The 20,891-nt window shown below is 40.3% G+C and overlaps 1 protein-coding gene across 1 annotated transcript in view; it reads left to right on the forward strand.

Annotated features, from left to right (window-relative positions):
- The window catches only part of SCAP (SREBF chaperone), a 67,167-nt gene that overhangs the window by 8,205 nt on the left and 38,071 nt on the right, over positions 1 to 20,891 (forward strand). The gene's annotated exons all lie outside the window — the stretch shown is intronic.

The following is a 20,891-nucleotide window of genomic DNA, read 5'->3' on the forward strand; positions in this document are numbered from 1 at the left end:
AACATTTGGATTATTTCTACCTTTGGCCTGTTGTGAATAATGCTGTTATAAACATGAGTGTACAGGTATCAGTTCAAATCCCTACTTTCAGTTCTTTGGATATATACCCAGGGGAGGAATTGTTGGATCATTTGGTAATTCTGTGTTTCACTTTTTGAGGAACTGCCAAACTATTTCCCACAGCAGCTGCCCCATTTTATAGTCTATCAGTAATGCACAAGAGTTCCCAGTTGCTCCACATCCTTACCAACACTCATTTCCCACTTTTTGGTTTGTTTTTATTTTTTAATAAGAGCCATCCTAGTAGTTGTGAAGTGGTATCTCATTAGGGCTTTAATTTGCATTTCCCTAATGATTAGTGATGTTGGGCATTTTTTTATGTGCCTCTTGGCCATCTTATATCTTCTGTAGAGAAATGTCTGCTCAAGTCCTTTGCCCATTTTGAATAGGGTTGTTTGTTTTTTTGTTGCCAGGTTATAAAAGTTCTTTATTCTGGATATTAATTCTGTATTAGATATGATTTGCAAATACTTTTTTCCATTCTGTGGGTTGTCTTTTCACTCTGTTGAAAGTTTCCTTTGCTGGCGCCTGGGTGGCTCAGTTGGTTAAGCGACTGCCTTCGGCTCAGGTCATGATCCTGGAGTCCCGGGATCGAGTCCCACATCGGGCTCCCTGCTCGGCAGGGAGCCTGCTTCTCCCTCTGACCCTCACCCCTCTCATGTGCTCTCTCTCTCTCATTCTCTCTGTCTCAGATAAATAAATAAAATCTTTAAAAAAAAAAAAGAAAGTTTCCTTTTTAAAATGCACAAAAATTATTAATTTTTTGAGGTCCCGTTTGTCTGTTTTTTTGTGTTTTTTTGCCTGTGTTTTTGGTGTCATATCCAAGAAGTCCTTTTTAAATCCAGTGTCATGAAGCTTTTACCCTACTTTCTTTTAAGAGATTTATAGTTTTTGGGATGCCTGGGTGGCTCGGTCAGTTAAGCATCTGTCTTCAGCTCAGTGGGGTCCTGGGATCAAGCCTTGTGTGGGCTCGCTGCTCAGTGGGAAGCCTGCTTCTCCCTCTCCTCTCCCTGCTCATGCTTTCTCTCTCGTTCTCTCTCTCTCTCAAATAAGTAAAATAAAATTTAAAAAAAGAGGTTTTTAGTTTTAGCTCTTTGTTTAGGTCTTTGATGCATTTTGAATTTTTGTATGTGATGTAAGGGTTCAACTTAACTGTTTTGCATAGTGGCTCTCCAGTTTTCCCAGCACCATTTGTTGAAAAGATTGTGCCAAGGAGAAGGGCTCCAGGTGAACCTAATCTTTTCTCTCTTGTTTGCAGTTCTTCCCCTCACAAACAGTGCTTTTGCACATTTGTGTTGGGAATGGAACCATTTTCCATGCAGCATTTGTATTAAAAGCTCTGGAGACAGTAATAAAAAAGAGACTCATCACACCCCCACTTTGGGGTAAGCTGTCAAGAACCATAGTGCTCTCCAGGAGGCCACACATCTGTCAGGAAGCCAGGCGAGGGGCCTCCGTGCTGTGTGGATGTGGATGAGGCCGCCCCTGTGTAGCTGGGAGCTGGTGACTGGCCCTAGCCAGGCTCCTGTCAGCACCTGCTGGGACTGAGACTGAGGCCACACTCTGCCTGGGCCAGAGCTCTTGTGAAATGACAGGGCTGCCCCATTGGGCTCTTGGGTTGTTTCTAGCCTTTTTTTTTTTAAGATTTATTTATTTATTTTAGAGAGAAAGTGGGCAAGTGGGGGTGGGACGGAGGGAGGGAGAGAGAGAATCTCAAGCACACTGCCTGCTGAGCATGGGGCATGGAGCCTGCCATGGGCCTCTCCCAACCCTGAGAACATGACCTGAGCTGAAATCAAGAGTTGGACACTTAACCGACTGAGCCACCCACACGCCCCTGTTTCTAGCTTTAGAACAAATTCTTTTCCCATATTCTTAGCAGGAGTCAGTTCAGTCTCTTTGTTAGTCATTCCGGCCCAGTTCAAGAGGGCATAAGAATATAGGTAGCTGGCATTGTGGAAGAAAATCTTTAATATATTTGTTGATGTCCAATTGTGAAGAGGGTCAGCATTATGTACTTGGTTATTTGTGATGACCATCACAACCAGTTAATATAATTTTGTCTTCCCTTCAATCTGGGTGTTGCTGTGCCATCCCAATGATTATTTTGTTTAAGGTTTTATTTATTTATTTGAGAGAGCATGCGCGCACAGCGTAAGAGCCACGAGCAGGGGGAGCCAACAGGGGGAGCAGCAGGTAGGGGGAGGGAGGGGGCTCAATCCCAGGACTCCCAGGTCATGACCCGAGCCGAAGGCAGATGCTTAACCGAATGAGCCACCCAGGCACCCCCAATGATTATTCTAAATGTGGCAGTAATCATCGTCTTGAATATATGTATTTTCAGGCTTCAGGTTCTCTGAAATCAGCTTTCATTCATGAACTGAAACTTCTTTCTCTTTTTAGTATTCTTAATTTGTTCTGCTGGGCATTCTTCTGGCTTATTTGGCTAATTTTGATGCTTACAGAAGCAGAATTTCCTGTCCTAATCATTGGTCCACTTTACAAAGCAACTTTCGGAAAATCTTTCCTCCAAGGATGAACTGTTTACACCAGTGGACTAGTTTAGCATAGTGAACAGACCTGCAGTGACTTTCCGCTCGGCACCAAATGAGGTGCTGTGTGCTCTAGGGAACACAGAGGTGATTCAGCAGTGACCTTTTTCCCAAAGAAACCACAGTCAATCAGAGGAGGCTGAAAGATTCAGAATGAACACAGGCATGATGGAAATACACAGTTACAGAAGCTCAGAGAAGAAGGCTGCTGCTTTTACAGGGAAGCATTCATTATTTTTAATTTTAGCTTTTCACTGCAATAATAGATTCATGTGGCATAAAATTCAAAAGGAACAACAGAGTTACATGGGAAAGTTTCCCTTCCATCTTGCCCCTGGCCACCACATCCTCTCCCCAGAGGCAGCCAGTGTTACCAGTTCTCCAGTATCTGTTCAGGGATGTTCTTTGCATAATACAAACACACAGAGAGCTCTTTTCTTTTACATGAAAGTAGCGCACTATATCCCTTGCTTTTTTCTGTTTGTGATAGTTCATTATCAATACATAAGAGCTTTTTCATTGTCTTTCACAACTGGATAATATTCCATTGTCAGGATGTAGCCAGAGCTCCGTTGATGGACATATAAGGTGTAAATTTTGCTAGTGCAGAAACACTGGACTGCTGGGTTGGTGAGTATGTGCTTTTCTAAAATTGTTAGCTCTTACCAGAAAGACCTCTGTAGAGGTTTTGTCCACCTGTGCTCCTTAGCTGTGTGTGGCTGTGCCTGTTTATCCACACCCCCACCGGCACTGTGATAGGACACGGTTTGATCTTTGCCAGTTTGATAGGGGAAAAAATTATTTCTTTGTGTATATTTTTTCTTCCAAAACTTAGTTTACCCTATAGAAAAGTAAAGAGAGTAATAGAGTGAACACTCATATCAGGGGTTGTTTGAATTTGTAGCACTCCTGTTGCTATAAGGTTGAAGGACCATTTCCATTTTCTTTGCCTGTTTTTCTTTAGGGCTTTGGTGTTTTTAACGTTGATTTTGTAAAAATGGTTTATATATGAAGGAACTTAGCACTTTTTGGTGATATAAATTGCAGTTATATTTTTCCAGATTGTTATTTTTCTTTTTATTTAGGATGGTTTTGTCATGAAAAAAAAAAAAATTGGTTCTGGGGCACCTGGGTGGCTCAGTCGTTAAGCATTTGCCTTATGCTCAGGTCATGATCCCAGAGTCCTGGGATCGAGCCCCGCATCGGGCTCCCTGCTCAGCGGGGAACCTGCTTCTCCCTTTCCCACTCCGCCTGCTTGTGTTCCCTCTCACTGTGTCTCTCTCTGTCAAATAAATAAATAAAATCTTTTTAAAAAATTGGTTCCTTATTGGGTCATTCATTGAACTTTTAAGGCTTCTAGGTTCTCTGTCGTACCTAGAAAGATCTTCCCTATTAGAAGAGTATGCAAAATTACCCTATGGTTTCTTAAAGTACTTTTTAAATTTCATTATTTACCTTTATATCTTTTATCCATTTGGAATTTATTTTGGTGAGAAGTGTGAGCCCAACTTAATTTTTTCCCAAATGGCCACCCATGTGTTGCAACACCTTGTAATAAGCAATTCATCTTTCCTCCCAGTTGTTCAGATGTCCTTTACTATATGTGATATACTTTGCCACATGCCATATACATTTGGGTCTATTTCTGGACTCTGTTCTACACATTAATCTGTGTATTTATGTTTGAGTACATATTGTTTTAATTACTCCGGCTTTAGAGCATGTTTTGATATTTGGTGAAGTTAATTATCATTCATTACCTTTAATTTTCAGGACTTCCTGGCTATGTTTGTTTTTCTGTATGAACCTTAAGATAAATCTGCCTGTTTCAGAAAAAATCATTTTTGCTTTTATTGGCTCTGTGTTACATTTTTAGGTTAATGCAGGAAGAGTGATATTTAGGTGATGAGTCTTCCCCACTAAGATTGTATGCCTTACTCTTTGCTTGAGTCTTCTTTCATGTCCCTCAGAGTTTGAGCGGTTTCTTGGCATTTCTTAAGTTTATTCTCAGATCTTTTTTCTTTGTTTTTAGTGTTGTTGAAGCATTTTGTCTTCTACCTTCTTGTTGATGATGTATGTGAAGGCACGGATTTCTATATATTAATTTTCACTACCTTACCTGATTATAAAACAGTAAAGGTTTTCAGTTGATTCTCTAGGTATATAAGAATATCATCTGCAAATAATGATCATTTTACTTTTTCTTTTCCAGTTGCACGCCTGTGTATTCTTTCTATCACCTAATTGTGATCACTGGTACCTCCACAGCATAGTAAATGGTGGTAGTGAAGTGCATAGGCTTGTTTGGCCTTTGACTCTGATGGGAATTATTCTAATGTGTTCCTGATGGGCTTGATTTTGGCTTTGGGGTTGAGAAGGATATAAATAGTTGAAGTCTGTATCTATCTATCTATCTAAAGTGTATATAATGTAAATGGCAGAATTTCCTTCTTATGGCTGAATAGTATTCCATTGTAAATAATCACGACATCATCTTTATCCATATATCTGTTCACACACAATTAGGGTGTTTCCATAACTTGGCTATTGTGAATAATGTTGCCCTGAACATGGGGATGCAGATAGCTATTCAGGATAATGATTTTGTTCCCTTTGGGTATATGCCCAGAAGTAGGATTGCTAGATTATAAGTTAGTTTGGTTTTTAATTTTTTGAGGAACTTTCATATTGTTTTCCATAATGACTGTACCAATTTATATTTCCACCAACAGTGTACAAGGATTCCCTTTTCTCCACGTCTTTCCCAACACGTTATCTGTTGTCTTTATATTTTACCTTACTTTATCTTTTAAAGATTTTGTTTATTTATTTGACAGAGAGATACAATCAAGAGAAGGAACACAAGCAGGGGGAATGGGAGAGGGAGAAGCAGGCTTCCTGCTGAGCAGGGAGCCCAGTGTGGGGCTCGATCCCAGAACCCTGGAATCATGACCTGAGCCGAAGGCAGACACTTAACGACTGAGTCACCCAGGCACCCCTATTTTATTTTTTTAAGTAGGCTTCACGCCCAGCATGGAGCCCAACATGGGGCCTCAACTCACAATCCTGTCAGTCAGATGCTTAATTGACTGAGCCACCCAGGTGCCCCATCTGTTGTCTGCTTATTTATTTATTTATTTGGGGGGAGGGCAGAGAGAAAATCTTAAGCAGGCTCCACGTCCAGCACGTGAGCCTGATGCATGGCTTGATCTCACAACCCTGAGATCATGACCTGAGCTGAATCAGGAATTGAGGATGCTTAACCAGCTGAGCCACCCAGGCACCCCCATGTTGTCTTTTTAAATAAAAGCCATCCTAACAGGTGTGAGGTAGTTTTGATCTGCATTTCCCTGATGATTAGGGTGTTGAGTACCTTTTCATGTACCTGTTGACCATTTTTATGTCTTCTTTGTAGCTATTAACAAATTATTGTAGCTGTAGTTATTTTTAGTAATTTTTGTCTCTTAACCTTTATACTAGAGTTAAGTGATTAACACACCACCGTATTACAGTATTAGAGTATTCTGAATTTGACTGTACTTGCCTTTACCCAGTGAATATTTTCATGTTACTAATTATTGTCCTTCCATGTCAGGTTGAAGAACTCCTTTCAGCATTTGTTGTAAAGCAGGTGTAGTGGTGATGAACTCTGAGCTTTTGTTTATCCATGAAAGTCTTTATCTCTCCTTCATTTCTGAAGGACAACTTGGCTGGGTAAAAAGTATTCTTGGTTGGCAGTTTTTACTTGGCAACACTTTGTGGGGTTTTTTGCTTTTTGTTTTAAGTTTTTATTTGAGTCACCTGGTGCTCATCATGACAAGTGCACCCCTTAATCCCCATCACCTATTTCACCCATACCCCCAATCCCCTCCCCTCTGGTAACCATCAGTTTGTTCTCTATAGTTTTTTTTTAAAGATTTTATTTATTTATTTGAGAAAGAGAGAATGAGAGAGAACACATGAGAGGGGATAGGGTCAGAGGGCAAAGCAGACTCCCTGCCGAGCAGGGAGCCCGATGCGGGACTCGATCCAGGGACTCCAGGATCATGACCTGAGCCGAAGGCAGTCGCCTAACCAACTGAGCCACCCAGGCACCCTGTTCTCTATAGTTAAGAGTCTGTTTCTTGGTTTGTCTCTCTCTTGTTTTTTTCCCCCTTTGCTCCTTTGTTTTGTTTCTTAAATTCCACATATGAGTGAAATCATATGGTATTTGTCTTTCTTTGACTGACTTATTTCACTCAGCATTATCCTTTCTGCTCCATCCATGTTATTGCAAATGGCAGGATTTCACTCTTTTTAATATGTTTTAAACTAGTTTTATGTTTAATTAGTTTAGACATTTAGACACTTCCTTCACTCAGCATTATGCTTTCTAGCTCCATCCATGTTATTGCAAATGGCAAGATTTCACTCTTTTTTATATGTTTTAGACTAGTTTTATGTTTAATTAGTTTAGACATTTAGACATTTCCATTGCATGTATATACCACATCTTCTTTATCCATTCATCTATCGACAGATACTCGGGCTGCTTCCATATCTTGGCTATTGTAAATAATGCTGCTATAAAAATGGGGTTGCATATATCCCTTTGAATTAGTGTTTTTGTATTTTTTGGGTAAATACTTAATAGTGTAATTGCTAGGGGTGCCTGGGGGGCTCAGTTGGTTAAGCGACTGCCTTCGGCTCAGGTCATGATCCTGGAGTCCTGGGATCGAGTTCCGCATCGGGCTCCCTGCTCGGCAGGGAGTCTGCTTCTCCCTCTGACCCTCCCCCCTCTCATGTGCTCTCTCTCTCTCTCTCATTCTCTCTCTCTCAAATAAATAAATGAAATCTTTAAAAACAAAATAGTGTAATTGCTAGATCATCAGGCAGTTCTATTTTTAATTTTTTGAGGAACCTCCATTGGTTTGAGGAACCACTGTTTTCCACAGCGGCTACACCAGTTTGCATTCCCATCAACAGTTCCTTTTTCTCTACATCCTTGCCAACACCTGTTTTTTCTTGTGTTTTTGATTTTAGCCATTCTTATAGGTATGAGGTGATATTGTGGTTTTGATTTGCATTTCCGTTATGATGAGTGATGTTGAGCATCATTTCATGTCTGTTGGCCTTCTGGATGTCTTCTTTGGAGAAATGTCTGTTCATGTCTCTTGCCCATTTTTAAATTGGATTATTTGTTTTTTGAGTGATGAGTTTTATAAGTTCTTAATATATTTTGGATACTTACGTTTAAAAGGATATGTCGTTTGCAGGTATCTTCTTCCATTTTGTAGGTTACCATTGAGTTGATTGTTTCCTTCACTGTGTAGAAGCTTTTTATTTTGATGTCCCAATAGTTTATAGTTTTGCTTTTGTTTCCCTTGCCTCAGGGGTCCTATCTAGAAAAAAGTTGCTAGAGCTGATGTCAGAGAAATTACTGTCTGTGCTCTTTTCTAGGATTTTTATGGTTTTAGGTCTCATATTTAGGTCTTTAATCAATTTTTTTTTTTTAAGATTTTATATATTTGCCAGAGAGACAGCCAGAGAGAGAACACAAGTGGGGGGAGCAGGAGAGGGAGAAGCAGGGTTCCTGCAGAGCAGGGAGCCCGATTCAGAGCTCGATCCCAGACCCTGGGATCATGACTTGAGCTGAAGGCAGACGCTTAACGACTGAGCCACCCGGCACCCCTTTAATCAATTTTTAACTTACTGTTTTGTATGGTGTAAGAAAGTGGTCCAGTTTTCCCAACCCCATTGGTTGAAGAGACTGTCCTTTTTCCCATTGGATATTCTTTCCTGCTTTGTCAAAGATTAATTGACCATATAATTGTGGGTTTATTTCTGTCTTCTCTATTCTGTTCCATTGATCTATGTGTCTGTTTTTGTGCTAGTACCATACTGTTTTGATTACTACAGGTTTGTAATATAACTTGAAGTCTGGAATTGTGATGCCTCCAGCTTTGCTTTTCTTTTTCAATATTGCTTTGGCTATTTGGGGTCTTTTGTATTTCCATACAAATTTTAGGATTATTGGTTCTAGCTCTGTGAAAAATGTTCTTGGTATTTTGATAGGGATTGCATTAAATGTGTAGATGGCTTTGGGTAGTTTAGACATTTTAACAATATTTGTTCTTCGAATCTATGAACATGGAATTTTTTTTATTTCTTTGTGTCATCTTTGATTTTTTTCATACAGGTCTTTTACCTGTTTCATTAGGTTTATTACTAAGTATCTTATTTTGGGTGCAGTTGTAAATGGGATTGTTTTCTTAATTTTTCTTTCTGCTGCTTTATTATTGGTGTATAGAAATGCAACAGATTAGAGCGCCTGGGTGGCTCAGTTGGTTAAGTGTCTGCCTTTGGCTCAGGTCATGATCTCAGGGTCCTGGAATCGAGCTCCACATCAGGCTTCCTGCTCAGTGGGGAGTCTGCTTCTCCCTCTCCCCCTGTTCCTCCTCGCTGCTCATGCACTCGCTCTCTCCCTCAAATAAGTAAGTAAAAAAATCTTTTACAAAATGCAACAGATTTCTGTACATTGAATTTGTATCCTGTAACTTTACTGAATTCATTTATCAGTTCTAGCAGTTTTGGGGTGCAGTCTTTTGGGTTTTCTATATATAGTATCATGTCATCTGCAAATAGTGAAAGTTTGACTTCTTCCTTGCTGATTTGGGTTATTTCTTTTTGTTGTCTGTTTGCTGTGACTAGGACTTTCAGTACTGTGTTGAGTAAAAGTGGTGAGAGTGGATGTCCTTGTGTTGTTCCTCACCTTAGGGGCAAGGCTCTCAGTTTTTCCTCACTGAGGATGACATTAGCTGTGGATTTTTCACGTACGGCGTTTATTATGTTGAGGTATGTTCCTTCTAAACCTACTTTGTTGAGGGTTTTTATCCTGAGTGGATGTTGTACTTTGTCAGATGCTTTTTCTGGATCTATTGAAATGATCATATGGTTCTTATCCTTTCTCTTATTGATGTGATGTATTATGTTGATTGATTTGAGAATAGTGAACCACCCTTGCAACCCAGGAATAAATCCCACTTAATCGTGGTGAATAAGTTTTTTAAATGTATTGTTGGATTCGGTTTGCTAGTATTTTGTTGAGGATTTTTGTATCTGTGTTCCTTGGGGATATTGGCATGTAGTTCTCTTTTTTTGTGGTGTGTTTATCTGGTTTTGGTATCAGGGTAATGCTGGCCTCATAGAATAAGTTGGAAGTTTTCCTTCCTCTTCTGTTTTTTGGAATAGTTTGAGAAGAATGGGTATTAACTCTTCTTTAAATGTTTGGTAGAATTTGCCTGTGAAGCCGTCTGGTCCCACACTTTTCTTTCTTTGGAGTTTTTTAATAACTAACTCAATTTCTTTGCGGGTAATTGATCTGTTTAAATTTTTTATTTCTTCCTGTTTCAGTTTTGGTAGGTTATATGTTTCTAATAATTTATCCATTTCTTCTAGGTTGCCCAATTTTTTGGCATATAATTTTTCATAATATTCTCTTTTCTGTGGTGTTTGTTGTTATTTCTCCTCTCTCATTTGTGATTTTATTTATTTGGGTCCTTTCTCTTTTTGTTTTGATAAGTCTGGCTAGAGATTTATCAATTTTTTTGTTTGTTTGTTTGTTTCCCAAAGAAGCAGCTCCTGTTTTTGTTGATTTTTTTTTTTTTTTAGTTTCTATATCATTTATTTCTGCTCTAATCTTTATTACTTCCTTACTTCTGCTGGTTTTAGTTCTTTTTGTTGTTCTTTTTCTAGTTCCTTTAGGTGTAAGGCTAGGTTGTTTATTTGAGATTTTTCTTGCTTCTTGAGCAAGTAGGTCTGTATGGCTATAAAATTCCCTCTTAGAACTGCTTTTACTGCATCCCAAAGGTTTTGAACCATTGTGTTTTCATTTTCATTTGTTTCCATGTACTTTTTCATTTCTTCTTTTATTTCTCAGTTGACTCATTTATTGTTTAGTAGCATGTTATTTAACCCTTATGTATTTGTGGTCTTTCTAGTTATTTTCTTGTGGTTGACTTCTAGTTTCATAGTGTTGTGGTCAGAAAAGATGCATGGTATGAGTTTGATCTTTTTGAATTTGTTGAGGCTCGTTTTGTGGCCTAATTTGTGATCTCTTCTGGAGAATGTTCCATGTGCACTTGAAAAGAATGTGTATTCTACTGTTTTAGGATGGAATGCTCTGCATATATCTGTTAAATCCTTCTGGTCCAGTATGTCATTCAAATCCCTTGTTTCCGTGTTGTTTTTCTGCTTAGATGATCTGTCCATTGATATAAGTGGGGTGCTCAAGTCCCCCACTATTGTATTATCAGTTAGTTTATGTTTGTTGTTTACTGTTTTATGTATTTGGAAGTTCCCATGTTGGGAGCATAAATATTTAAAATTGTTATATTTTCTTGTTGAATTGTTCTCTTTGTTATAGTGTTCTTCTTTGTCTCTTGCTACAGTCTGTTTTAATGCCTATTTTGTCCGATATAAGTATTGCTACTCCAGCTTTGTTTTGACATCCATTTGCATGATAAATGTTTCTCCATCCCCTCACTTTCCAATCTGCAAGTGTCTTTAAGTATAAAATTAGTCTCTTGTAGGCGTCATGTAGATGGAGTTTTTTTATTATTATTATTCATTCTGTTATCCTATGTCTTTTTATTGGAGTGTTTAGTCCATTTACATTTAAAGTAATTATTGATAGGTATGTATTTATTGCTATTACTTGTTTTGTGGTGCTTTCTGGAGATTTTGTCTGATCCTTTCTTTCATGGTGTGCTAGTTTTCTTTGGTGCTGTATTTGGATTTCTTTCTTTATATTCTTTGCTTATTTCTTAGTGGCTTTTGATTTGTGGTTACCATTAAGTTTGTAAATTATATTTTCTGCACATAGCAGTTTATATTAGGTTGATAGACATATAAGTTGGTTTGTTTTTTTTAAGATTTATTTATTTGACACAGAGAGAGACACAGCGAGAGAGGGAACACAAGCAGGGGGAGTGGGAGAGGGAGAAGCAGGCATCCCACTGAGCAGGGAGCCCAATGCGGGGCTCGATCCCAGGGCCCTGGGATCCTGACCTGAGCCGAAGGCAGACGCTTAACGACTGAGCCACCCAGGCGCCCCTGTGGAAAGATATTTTAAGTCAACTTTCTGTACTTTTACATTTTTTATGATGAGTACTGCCTTTTTTATTTTAAACTTTTTAAATTTAGCATAAAATATTGCAAAAAAGTATACAGATTACAAGCATACAGCTCCATGAAAGTAAATAAAGCCATTTAACCTCAACAACACTCGCATCAAGAAACAGAGTATTACCCTAAAGTTCTCCATTACCAGCCACAACAGTGATTGTTTTTCAATTATAAAAGTAGTACACATATATTTATATTCAAGTAGTACTGGAATGTATTTTTTTCTTTTTCTAAAGATTTTATTTATTTATTTGACAGAGAGAGACACAGCGAGAGAGGGAACACAAGCAGGCGGAGTGGGAGAGGGAGAAGCAGGCTTCCCGTGGAGCAGGGAGCCCAGTGCGGGGCTCGATCCCAGGACCCAGGGATCATGACCTGAGCCAAAGGCAGATGCCTAACGACTCAGCCACCCAGGCACCCCCTGGAATGTATTTCTGATTTTAGTTACTGTGATGCTTATCTCTTTATGTGTTGTCAACATTTACATTTATTTTTTAACTGTTACAAAAATCTCCTGTACATTTTGTATAGGTTGATTCTAAAATGTGATAACCATTTAAAAAGCATTTGGAGGGGCACCTGGATGGCTCAGTCAGTTAAGCATCTCTCTCTCTTTTTTTTAATTCAATCTAGTTAACGTATACTATATTATTACTTGCAGGAGTAGAATTCAGGAGGTGCCTGGGTGACTTAGTCGTTAAGCGTCTGCCTTCAGCTCAGCTCTGCGGGAAGCCTGCTTCTCCCTCTCCCACTCCCCCTGCTTATATTTCCTCCCTCTCTGTGTCCCTCTCTGTTTCTCTCTCTGTCAAATAAATAAATAAAATCTTAAAAAAAAAAAAAAAGGAGTAGAATTCAGTGATTCATCAGTTGCCTCTAACACCCAGTGCTCATTACATCAAGTGACCTCCTTAATGCCCACCACCCAGTTACCCCATCCTCCCACCCACCTCCCCTCCAGCAACCCTCAGTTTGTTTCCTAGAGTTAAGAGTCTCTCATGGTTTGCCTCCCTCTCTGTTTTTAACTTTTTTTATTTTTCCTTCCCTTCCCCTATGTTCATCTGTTTTGTTTCTTAAATTAAGCATCTGACTCTTGATCTCAGCTCAGGTCTTGATCTCAGGGTCGTTGAGGTCAAGCCCTGCAACCGGCTCCATGCTGGGCGTGGAACCTACTTTAAAAAAAAAAAAGATAAAAGCATTTGGAATATCTGATAATACAGTTGTCATTCACTGGGAAAGCCTTAGGATCCCCAGCAGGCTGACAGAAGATATTTCTCTCCCAAGGCCAATCAGTCAAGGCTGGAGAAGGTGACTGCTTCTTCAAATGCAAAGCAGCAACACAAGATATCCAGGAACATGAAATCAAGGAAACAAGACATCACCAAAGGAACACAGTAATTTTCCAGTAACTGACCCCAAAGAAATAGAGATCTGCAATCTACCTAATAAAGAATTCAGCTTAGTGAGCTATAGGGAAACAGAAAAACAATTCAATGAAATCAGTAAACAATACACAAACAAAACAAGAAGTTTAACAGAGAGATAGAAATTATAAAAAACATCCAAACAGAAATCCTAGAGGTGAAGAATGCAATGAGTGAAATGACAATGCAGTAGAGAGCACCAACAACAGATGTGATCAAAGCAGAAGAATCTGTGAAGTCATAGGTCACTTGAAATTATCCAGAGGAGAACAACCAAAATAACAAAAGTGAAGAAAGCCCGTGTGAATTACGAGATACCATCAAGAGAAACTATCTAAGCATTGCTGGCATCCCAGAAGAAAAAGAGAAGAAAGGGACAGAAAGCTTATTTAAAGAAACAGTGGCTGAGGCCTTCCCAAGTCTGGGGAGAGATTTAGACATCCACATTCATAAAGCTCATTGGTCCCCAAAAAGATCTTCTCCAAGACAGACTATAATAAAGCCATCTAAAATCAGAAAAAAATTTTAAAGCAACAAGAGAACAAAAATTCTTCACATACAAGGAAACCCCCATAAAGCTATCAGTGGATTTCTCAGCAGAAACACTACAAGCTAAGAGAGAGTGGGATGATGTATTCAAAATGCTATAAGAGATTGACTGAGGAAGATGGGCTTCCTCGTCTCACAAATACAACTAGATAACTATCAAATTATCCTCAGTACCCCAGAAATTGATCTGAAAACTGACAGAAAAAACTCCAAAACTAAAGGTAGAGAAGAGACCACATCAAAGGTAGGAAGTGCAGAGATGCAGTTGGGTAGGGAAATGGATAAGTGGCTACTGCAGTGGGGAGGGAGCCACAGGCAAGAAGGGCAAGAGACAGACTAGTACACGCTGGAGTGCACAGGGAAAACAAATCCCCGTAGCAACTGCCTTGGAAAGCAAGACGGCCTGAATCTCGTGAGTTCTTGCAACCACTGGGGCTTAAAGCCTGGAGTTTTAAAGGTCAGCATGCTTGGTTCTGGAAGGGCTGAGAGGACACTGGGCTGCTCTTGGAGAAGAGACAAGGCAAATAGCCTGCAGACATACAGCCTAGAAACAGTGATCTGAAGAGTGCCTGGGGCACACAGTGGGGAGGTTAGCTGCTCATCTGGGAGCATGTCCTAGAGAGGCAGCATTCACAGAGACACCCTCTCTCCCGCCAGGAACACAGGAACTGGACAGCACCATTTCCCTCCTCCTCCCCTCAGCATAAACACAGAGCCACCACCAGGAACCAGTGCAGTGACCACACTCCCTACCTAATTTGCTTACACCAAGCTCCCTCCCACCACCCACCTCCCGGCACTCAGGTGGAACGGCCCTTCCCAGTCATGCTTGCCTCAGTCCCAGCACAGGGGGAGGGAGGCGCCCTTCCCTAGAAGACTGGCCCAAACCCCTACCACACCGTGTCTCCCAGCCGAGTTTTGTGAGGCCTCAATTCCAGTGGCAGCAGCAACAGGTCTCATTTCACAAGCAGGCCAGAACACACCAAGTTAAAAAGTGCCACATTCAGGCCAGGCACCAGACCCTGCCCATGATAGGCAAAGAAAGCCTCTGCAGAAAACTAGCCTGAAGGATAAAGTGGCCAGGGTACAACAACAGAGCACACATAGCACACACGGGAGACAGTCCCAGAAGTACCAGGTCCTAGAAACGGGACACCACACTGCAGGGCACCACATGACCTCTTCTTCATAAAGCCATTACACTCAAGAACAGGAGATGTAGCTGACTTTCCTAACACTGAGAAACAGGCACAGAAATTTAGACAAAATAAGAAGGCAGAGGAATTTGTTCCAGATGAAAGAACAGGATAAAACCATGGTCAGAGACTTGAGTGAAACAGATATAAGTAACATGCCTGATGAAGAATTTAAAGCAATGATCATGGGGCACCTGACTGGCTCAGTTGGTAGAGCACACCACTCTTGATCTCAGGGTCATGAGTTCAAGCCCCACATTGGGCATAGAACTTACTTAAAAAAAAAAAAAAAACATACACACAAAAAACCTAAAGCAATGATCATAAGGATACTCACTGGACTTAAGAGCAGAGGACATCAGTGCAACCATTAACACAGAGCTAAGGAATAACATAGCAGAGATAAAGGGCTCAATAAATGAAATGAGAAACACACCTGATGTAATGAACAGCAAGCTGGAAGAAGCAGAGAAATGAATTAATGACCTAGAAGACAGAGTAATGGGAAGTAATCAAGTTTAACAAAATAGAGAAAAAAGAATTATGCAAAACAAGAACAGACTTAGGGAACTCAGTGACTCCATCAAACATAATAACATTCTTACTATAGGAGGCCCAGAAAAAGGAGAGAAAGAAAGGTGGGCAGAGAATTTAAATGAAGAAATAATAGCTGAAAACATCCCTAATCTGGAGAAGAAAACAGACATCCAGATCCAGGAGGCACAGAGAACCCCCAACAAAATCAACAAAAGCAGATCCACACCAAAACATATTGTAATTAAAATGGCAAAATATAGTAGTAAAGAAAAAATATTAAAAACAGCAAGACATAAGAAAATAGTTACATACAGGGCGCCTGGATGGCTCAGTTGGTTAAGCAACTGCCTTCAGCTCAGGTCATGATCCCAGGGTCTTGGGATTGAGTCCCACATTGGGCTCCCGGCTCAGCGGGGAGCCTGCTTCTCCCTCTGACCCCCTCCTCTCTCATGCTGTTTCTCTCTCGCTCGCTCTCCAATAAATAAATAAATAAAATCTAAAAAAAAAAAAAAAGTTACATACAAAAAACCCCCCATAAGGCCAACAGTGGATTTTTCAGCAGAAACCTTTCCAGCCAGAAAGGAGGGGCATGATATATTCAACGTGCTGAATGGGAAAAACCTGCAGCCAAGAATACTCTGTCCAGGAAGGCATTCATTCAGAATTGAAGGAGACAGACAAAAACTAAAGGAGTTCGTGACCACTACACCAGCCCTGCAAGAAACATTAAAGGGAACTCTGAGTGGAAAGGAAAGGCCAAAACCAATAGCATGAAGGTAGGAACACAAAAGCAATAAAAAGAAATATTTCTGTAAAAAAATCAGCCAAGAAACATAAAACAAAAGGATGTAAAATATGACATCATATACCTAAAACATGGGGAAGAGTAAAGAATGGGTTCAAACTTCTATGTTGGGGCGCCTGGGTGGCTCAGTCATTGGGAGCCAGCCAGATGGGAGAGGAATCCTTTAATTTAGAGGGATTATGGTTCCAAGAGCATGGAGAGAGATTCACTGATTTTGTTTTCTGTCTCTTCTCACCACTTGACCCTAGAGGCAATCACAGTTGTGGTAGGTGCTCAGCAGATAAACTAAAGCTTTACCTTTCTAGCCAGAAGACTGGGAAAGGGGCCTCTGGGAGCTGGAAAGTGTCAGGAAGATTGCAGAGAGGAAGGAAATTCACAAAGGGAACCCATAGTATTGTGCATGAATTCCTGGGCTCTCCTTTGAAAGAGCATGTATGCATCTGACTCTAAACAGCATACCGAGAGCCTTGAAGACTCAACCGTGGAGTAGACTACTGCCCAAGTCCTGTGCTGGCCACTGCATGATATGTCTGGGACCTAATCAAGTTAATTACTGTTAAAATGAACAAAAAATCCAGCATTTTCCATTGCACCTAAACAAGATCCAGATTAACATAGCATAATATCTAGAAATTCAAAATTGCTCCACATATGAAGAATCAGGAAAATCTTACTGTCTCCTAAGGAGAAAGGATGGTCAACAGATGGGAACCATGAGATGGTATAGATGTTGGGATTAGCAAAGACTTTAAGGCAGAAAGTAGAATTAAAATATAATTAAAACCTCCTTTTAAGAAGTGAGGGTGAACACTCTTGAAACAAATGGAAGGGGCTCCTGGGTGGCTCAGTCTGTTAAGCATCTGCCTTCGGCTCAGGTCGTGATCCTGGCGTCCTGGAATCGTGCCCCACATCAGGCTCCCTGCTCGGCAGGGAGTCTGCTTCTCCCTCTGACCCTCTCTCCTCTTGTGCTCTGTCTCTCACTCTCTCTCACTCTCTCAGATAAATAAGTCTTTAAAAAAAGGGGGGGAGGCGCCTGGGTGGCTCAGTTGTTAAACATCCACCTTCGGCTCAGGTCATGATCCCAGGGTTCTGGGATCAAGCCCCACATCAGGCTCCCTGCTCGGCGGGAAGCCTGCTTCTCCCTCTCCCACTCCTCCTACTTGTGTTCCTTGCTCTTGCTATCTCTCTCTGTCAAATAAATAAAATCTTTAAAATCTTTTTTAAAAAAGAAATGGAAAATTAGATATTTAAATTTAAAATTGGAAAATTTATAAGTAAAACTAAATTTAAAAATTCATGAAATGACCTCAGTAACAGAGTGGGGGTAACAGAAGAGTCAGTTAACTCAAAGAGCAGTGAGAATGATCCAGTCCAACCCAGCAGGAATTAAACTTAGGAAAAGTACAAAAAGTACACAGAGCTGCAGGGAGTTCTGGGACAGTAACAGAGGGCTTAGCTTTCAAAATTGGCGAAACTTCAGCCACAATGACCAAGAAAATAAGATTCGAATTACTAGAATTATTAATGAAAGTGGGGACATTACCACCAACCTTCCAGAAATAAAAATGATTGTAAGGAAATACTATGAACAGTAAACACAATGCCAATAAGTTAGTTAGCCTAGATGAGATGGACAGATCCTGAAACATACAAAGAAAACTTACTAAAGAAGGAATAGAGGGGTGCCTCCCCCCCCATGCTCTCTCTCTAAAATAAATAAAATCTTAAAAATTTTTTTAAGAGAGTGAGAGAGAGAAGGGGGTTGGTGTGGCGGGGGGAGGCAGAGGGGGAGAGAATTCAAGCAGGCTCCATGCCCAGCACAGACCCTGATGCAGGGCTCAATCTCTCACAACCCTGAGATCATGACCTGAGCCCAAATCAAGAGTTGGACACTTAACCGACTGAGCCACCCAAGTGCCCTAAGAAAAAATAGAAAATCTGAATAGCAGGAAACAGGGAAAGAGATTGAGTTAATTTTGAAACTTCCCACTTAAAAAAAAAAACAAATGGGTGCCTGGGTGGCTCAGTTGGTTAAGTGTCCAACTCTTGATCTCAGCTGAGGTCTTGGTCTCAGGGTTGTGAGTTTAAGACCCATGTTGGGCTCCACACCGGGTGTGGAGCCTACATAAAACAACAACAGCAACAACAAATATCTGAATGTTTGTGAGTCCCCCAATTAATAAAAGCCCAATATCTGATGGCTTCACTAGTGAATTCTGTCAAATGTTTAAAGATTTATCATGAATTCTTCCAAAAAATTAAGAGGGAGCACTTCCAAGTCATCTTGGAATGAGATGGAACGAGGCCGGCATTATCCTAATACCAAAGGTAGGCAAAGACATCATAAAGAAGGAAAACTACAGACGAGTATCCCTTATGAATATAGACATAGTAGCCCTTAGCCAAGACTACCAACATTTAGAAGGATGATACCCAGTGATACAAAGTTGGTTCAACATGGATACAATAACTCAGCCTTTGTAATATACCTTATTAGTAAGATAAATAAAAAATCACAGGACTATCTCAAAAGACACACAAAAAACTATAATACCCTTTATTGATTAAAAAAAAAAAACAAACTCTTGGGGCGCCTGGGTGGCTCAGTCAGTTAAGCATCTGACTCTTGATTTCAGCTCAGGTCATGATCTCAGGGTTGTAAGATCAAGCCCCACATTGGGCTCCGCAAGGCTTAGAACCTGCATAAGATCCTCTCTCCCTCTAACCACCCCTTAAAAAAAAAAAACTCTCTTAATCTCAGGAAACAAACTGGGGGTTGCTGGAGTGGAGGGTGGTAGGAGGGATGGAGTGGCTGGATGATGGACATTGGGGAGGGTATGTGTTGTGGTGAGCACTGTGTATTGTGTAAGAATGATGAATCACAGACCTGTACCCCTGAAACAAATAATAAATTATATGTTAATTAAAAAAATACCCTCTCAAACTAGGAATAGAAGGGGTCTTTCTCAATCTGGTAAAGGCATCTATGAAAAACTTTGACATAATATCTCATTTAATGGTAAAAGACTGAATGTTCTCTTCCTAAGCTCAGGAGTAAGATGAGGATTCATTCTCACCACTACAATTCAACATTGTACTAAAAGTTCTAGCCAAGACACAGGTTTTTTTTCTTTTCTTTTTTTTTTTTTTAAAGATTTTATTTTATTTATTTGACAGAACACGAGAGAGGGAACACAAGCAGGGGGAGTGGGAGAGGGAGAAGCAGGCCTCCCGCCGGGCAGGAAGCCCAATGTGGGGCTCGATCCCAGGACCCTGGGATCATGACCTGAGCCGAAGGCAGATGCTTAACGACTGAGCCACCCAGGTGCCCCTTTTTTTTCTTTTTTTAAAAAAATTTATTATTGTAATAAAAAACATAAAATTGACCATCTTGACCATTTTAAGTATATAGTTTAGTAGTGTTAGTATTTCACATTGTTGTGGAATAGATCTCTAGAACTTTTTCATCTTACAATACTGAGAGTGAGATTCTAATGCATGTTTTTATTATGTATTATTTAATTACTTTAGCAACCTTATTTAGTCAAGACAGTTTTTTTTTTTTTTTTAAAGATATTTGAGACAGAGAGAATGAGAGACAGAGAGCATGAGAGGGAGGAGGGTCAGAGGGAGAAGCAGACTCCCCGCCGAGCAGGGAGCCCGATGTGGGACTCGATCCCGGGACTCCAGGATCATGACCTGAGCCGAAGGCAGTCGCTTAACCAACTGAGCCACTTAGGCGCCCCAAGACAGTTTTATAAGGAAAACAAATAAAAGGCATCCAGATTAGAAAAAAAGAAATTAAACTAACTCTGTTTGCAAATGACATGATCTCGTGTATATAACATCCTATGGTGTATACAGACACATGGCAGAGAGGCACGTGTTCAGTGTCACTAGTCATTAGGGAAATGTAATTTAAGACCCAATTAGTTATCAGTATACACCTGTTAGCACAGCCAAACTAAAAAATAGTGGAAATACCAAATGATGGCAGATGAGAAGAAACAGAATCTCATATACTGCTGGTGGAACTATAAAATGGTACAAGCACTCTGGAAAATATTTTGACAGTTTCTTAGAAAATTTCACCATGCCATACTACCTAGCAGTTCCACTTCTAGGCATTTATTCCAGAGAAATGGGATAGTCAGTAAACCTTTGTGGTAAAAACAAGCATGATAGGTCTAGTGTGGCTGAAGCTTGGGGGAGATGGTGAGTATTTTCAACAAATGATCCTGAAAAGCTGTGGGACAGAGACTGTAGTCTATATAGTTTTTTTTTTATCTTTTTTCCTATTACCTCCACCTCCCTTGGGTCTTTGGCACGTTTATTTTTCTTGGTTGATTTTTTTTTTAAAGATTTTATTTATTTATTTGACAGAGAGATGCAGCGAGAGAGGGAACACAAACAGGGGGAGTGGGAGAGGCAGAAGCAGGCTTCCCACTGAGCAGGGAGCCCGATGTGGGGCTTGATCCCAGGATCCCAGGATCATGACCTGCACTGAAGGCAGACGCTTAACGACTAAGCCACGCAGGCACCCCTCTTGGTTGATTCTTAATAAGTGTGAGTTGGTTGATGAGAATTTTAAAAGTTGAGTGGTGAA

Source organism: Mirounga leonina, unplaced genomic scaffold (assembly GCF_011800145.1).
Source record: "Mirounga leonina isolate KUSES-001 unplaced genomic scaffold, KU_Mleo_1.0 Mir_94, whole genome shotgun sequence".
In the NCBI taxonomy this organism is placed as follows: Eukaryota; Metazoa; Chordata; class Mammalia; order Carnivora; family Phocidae; genus Mirounga; species Mirounga leonina.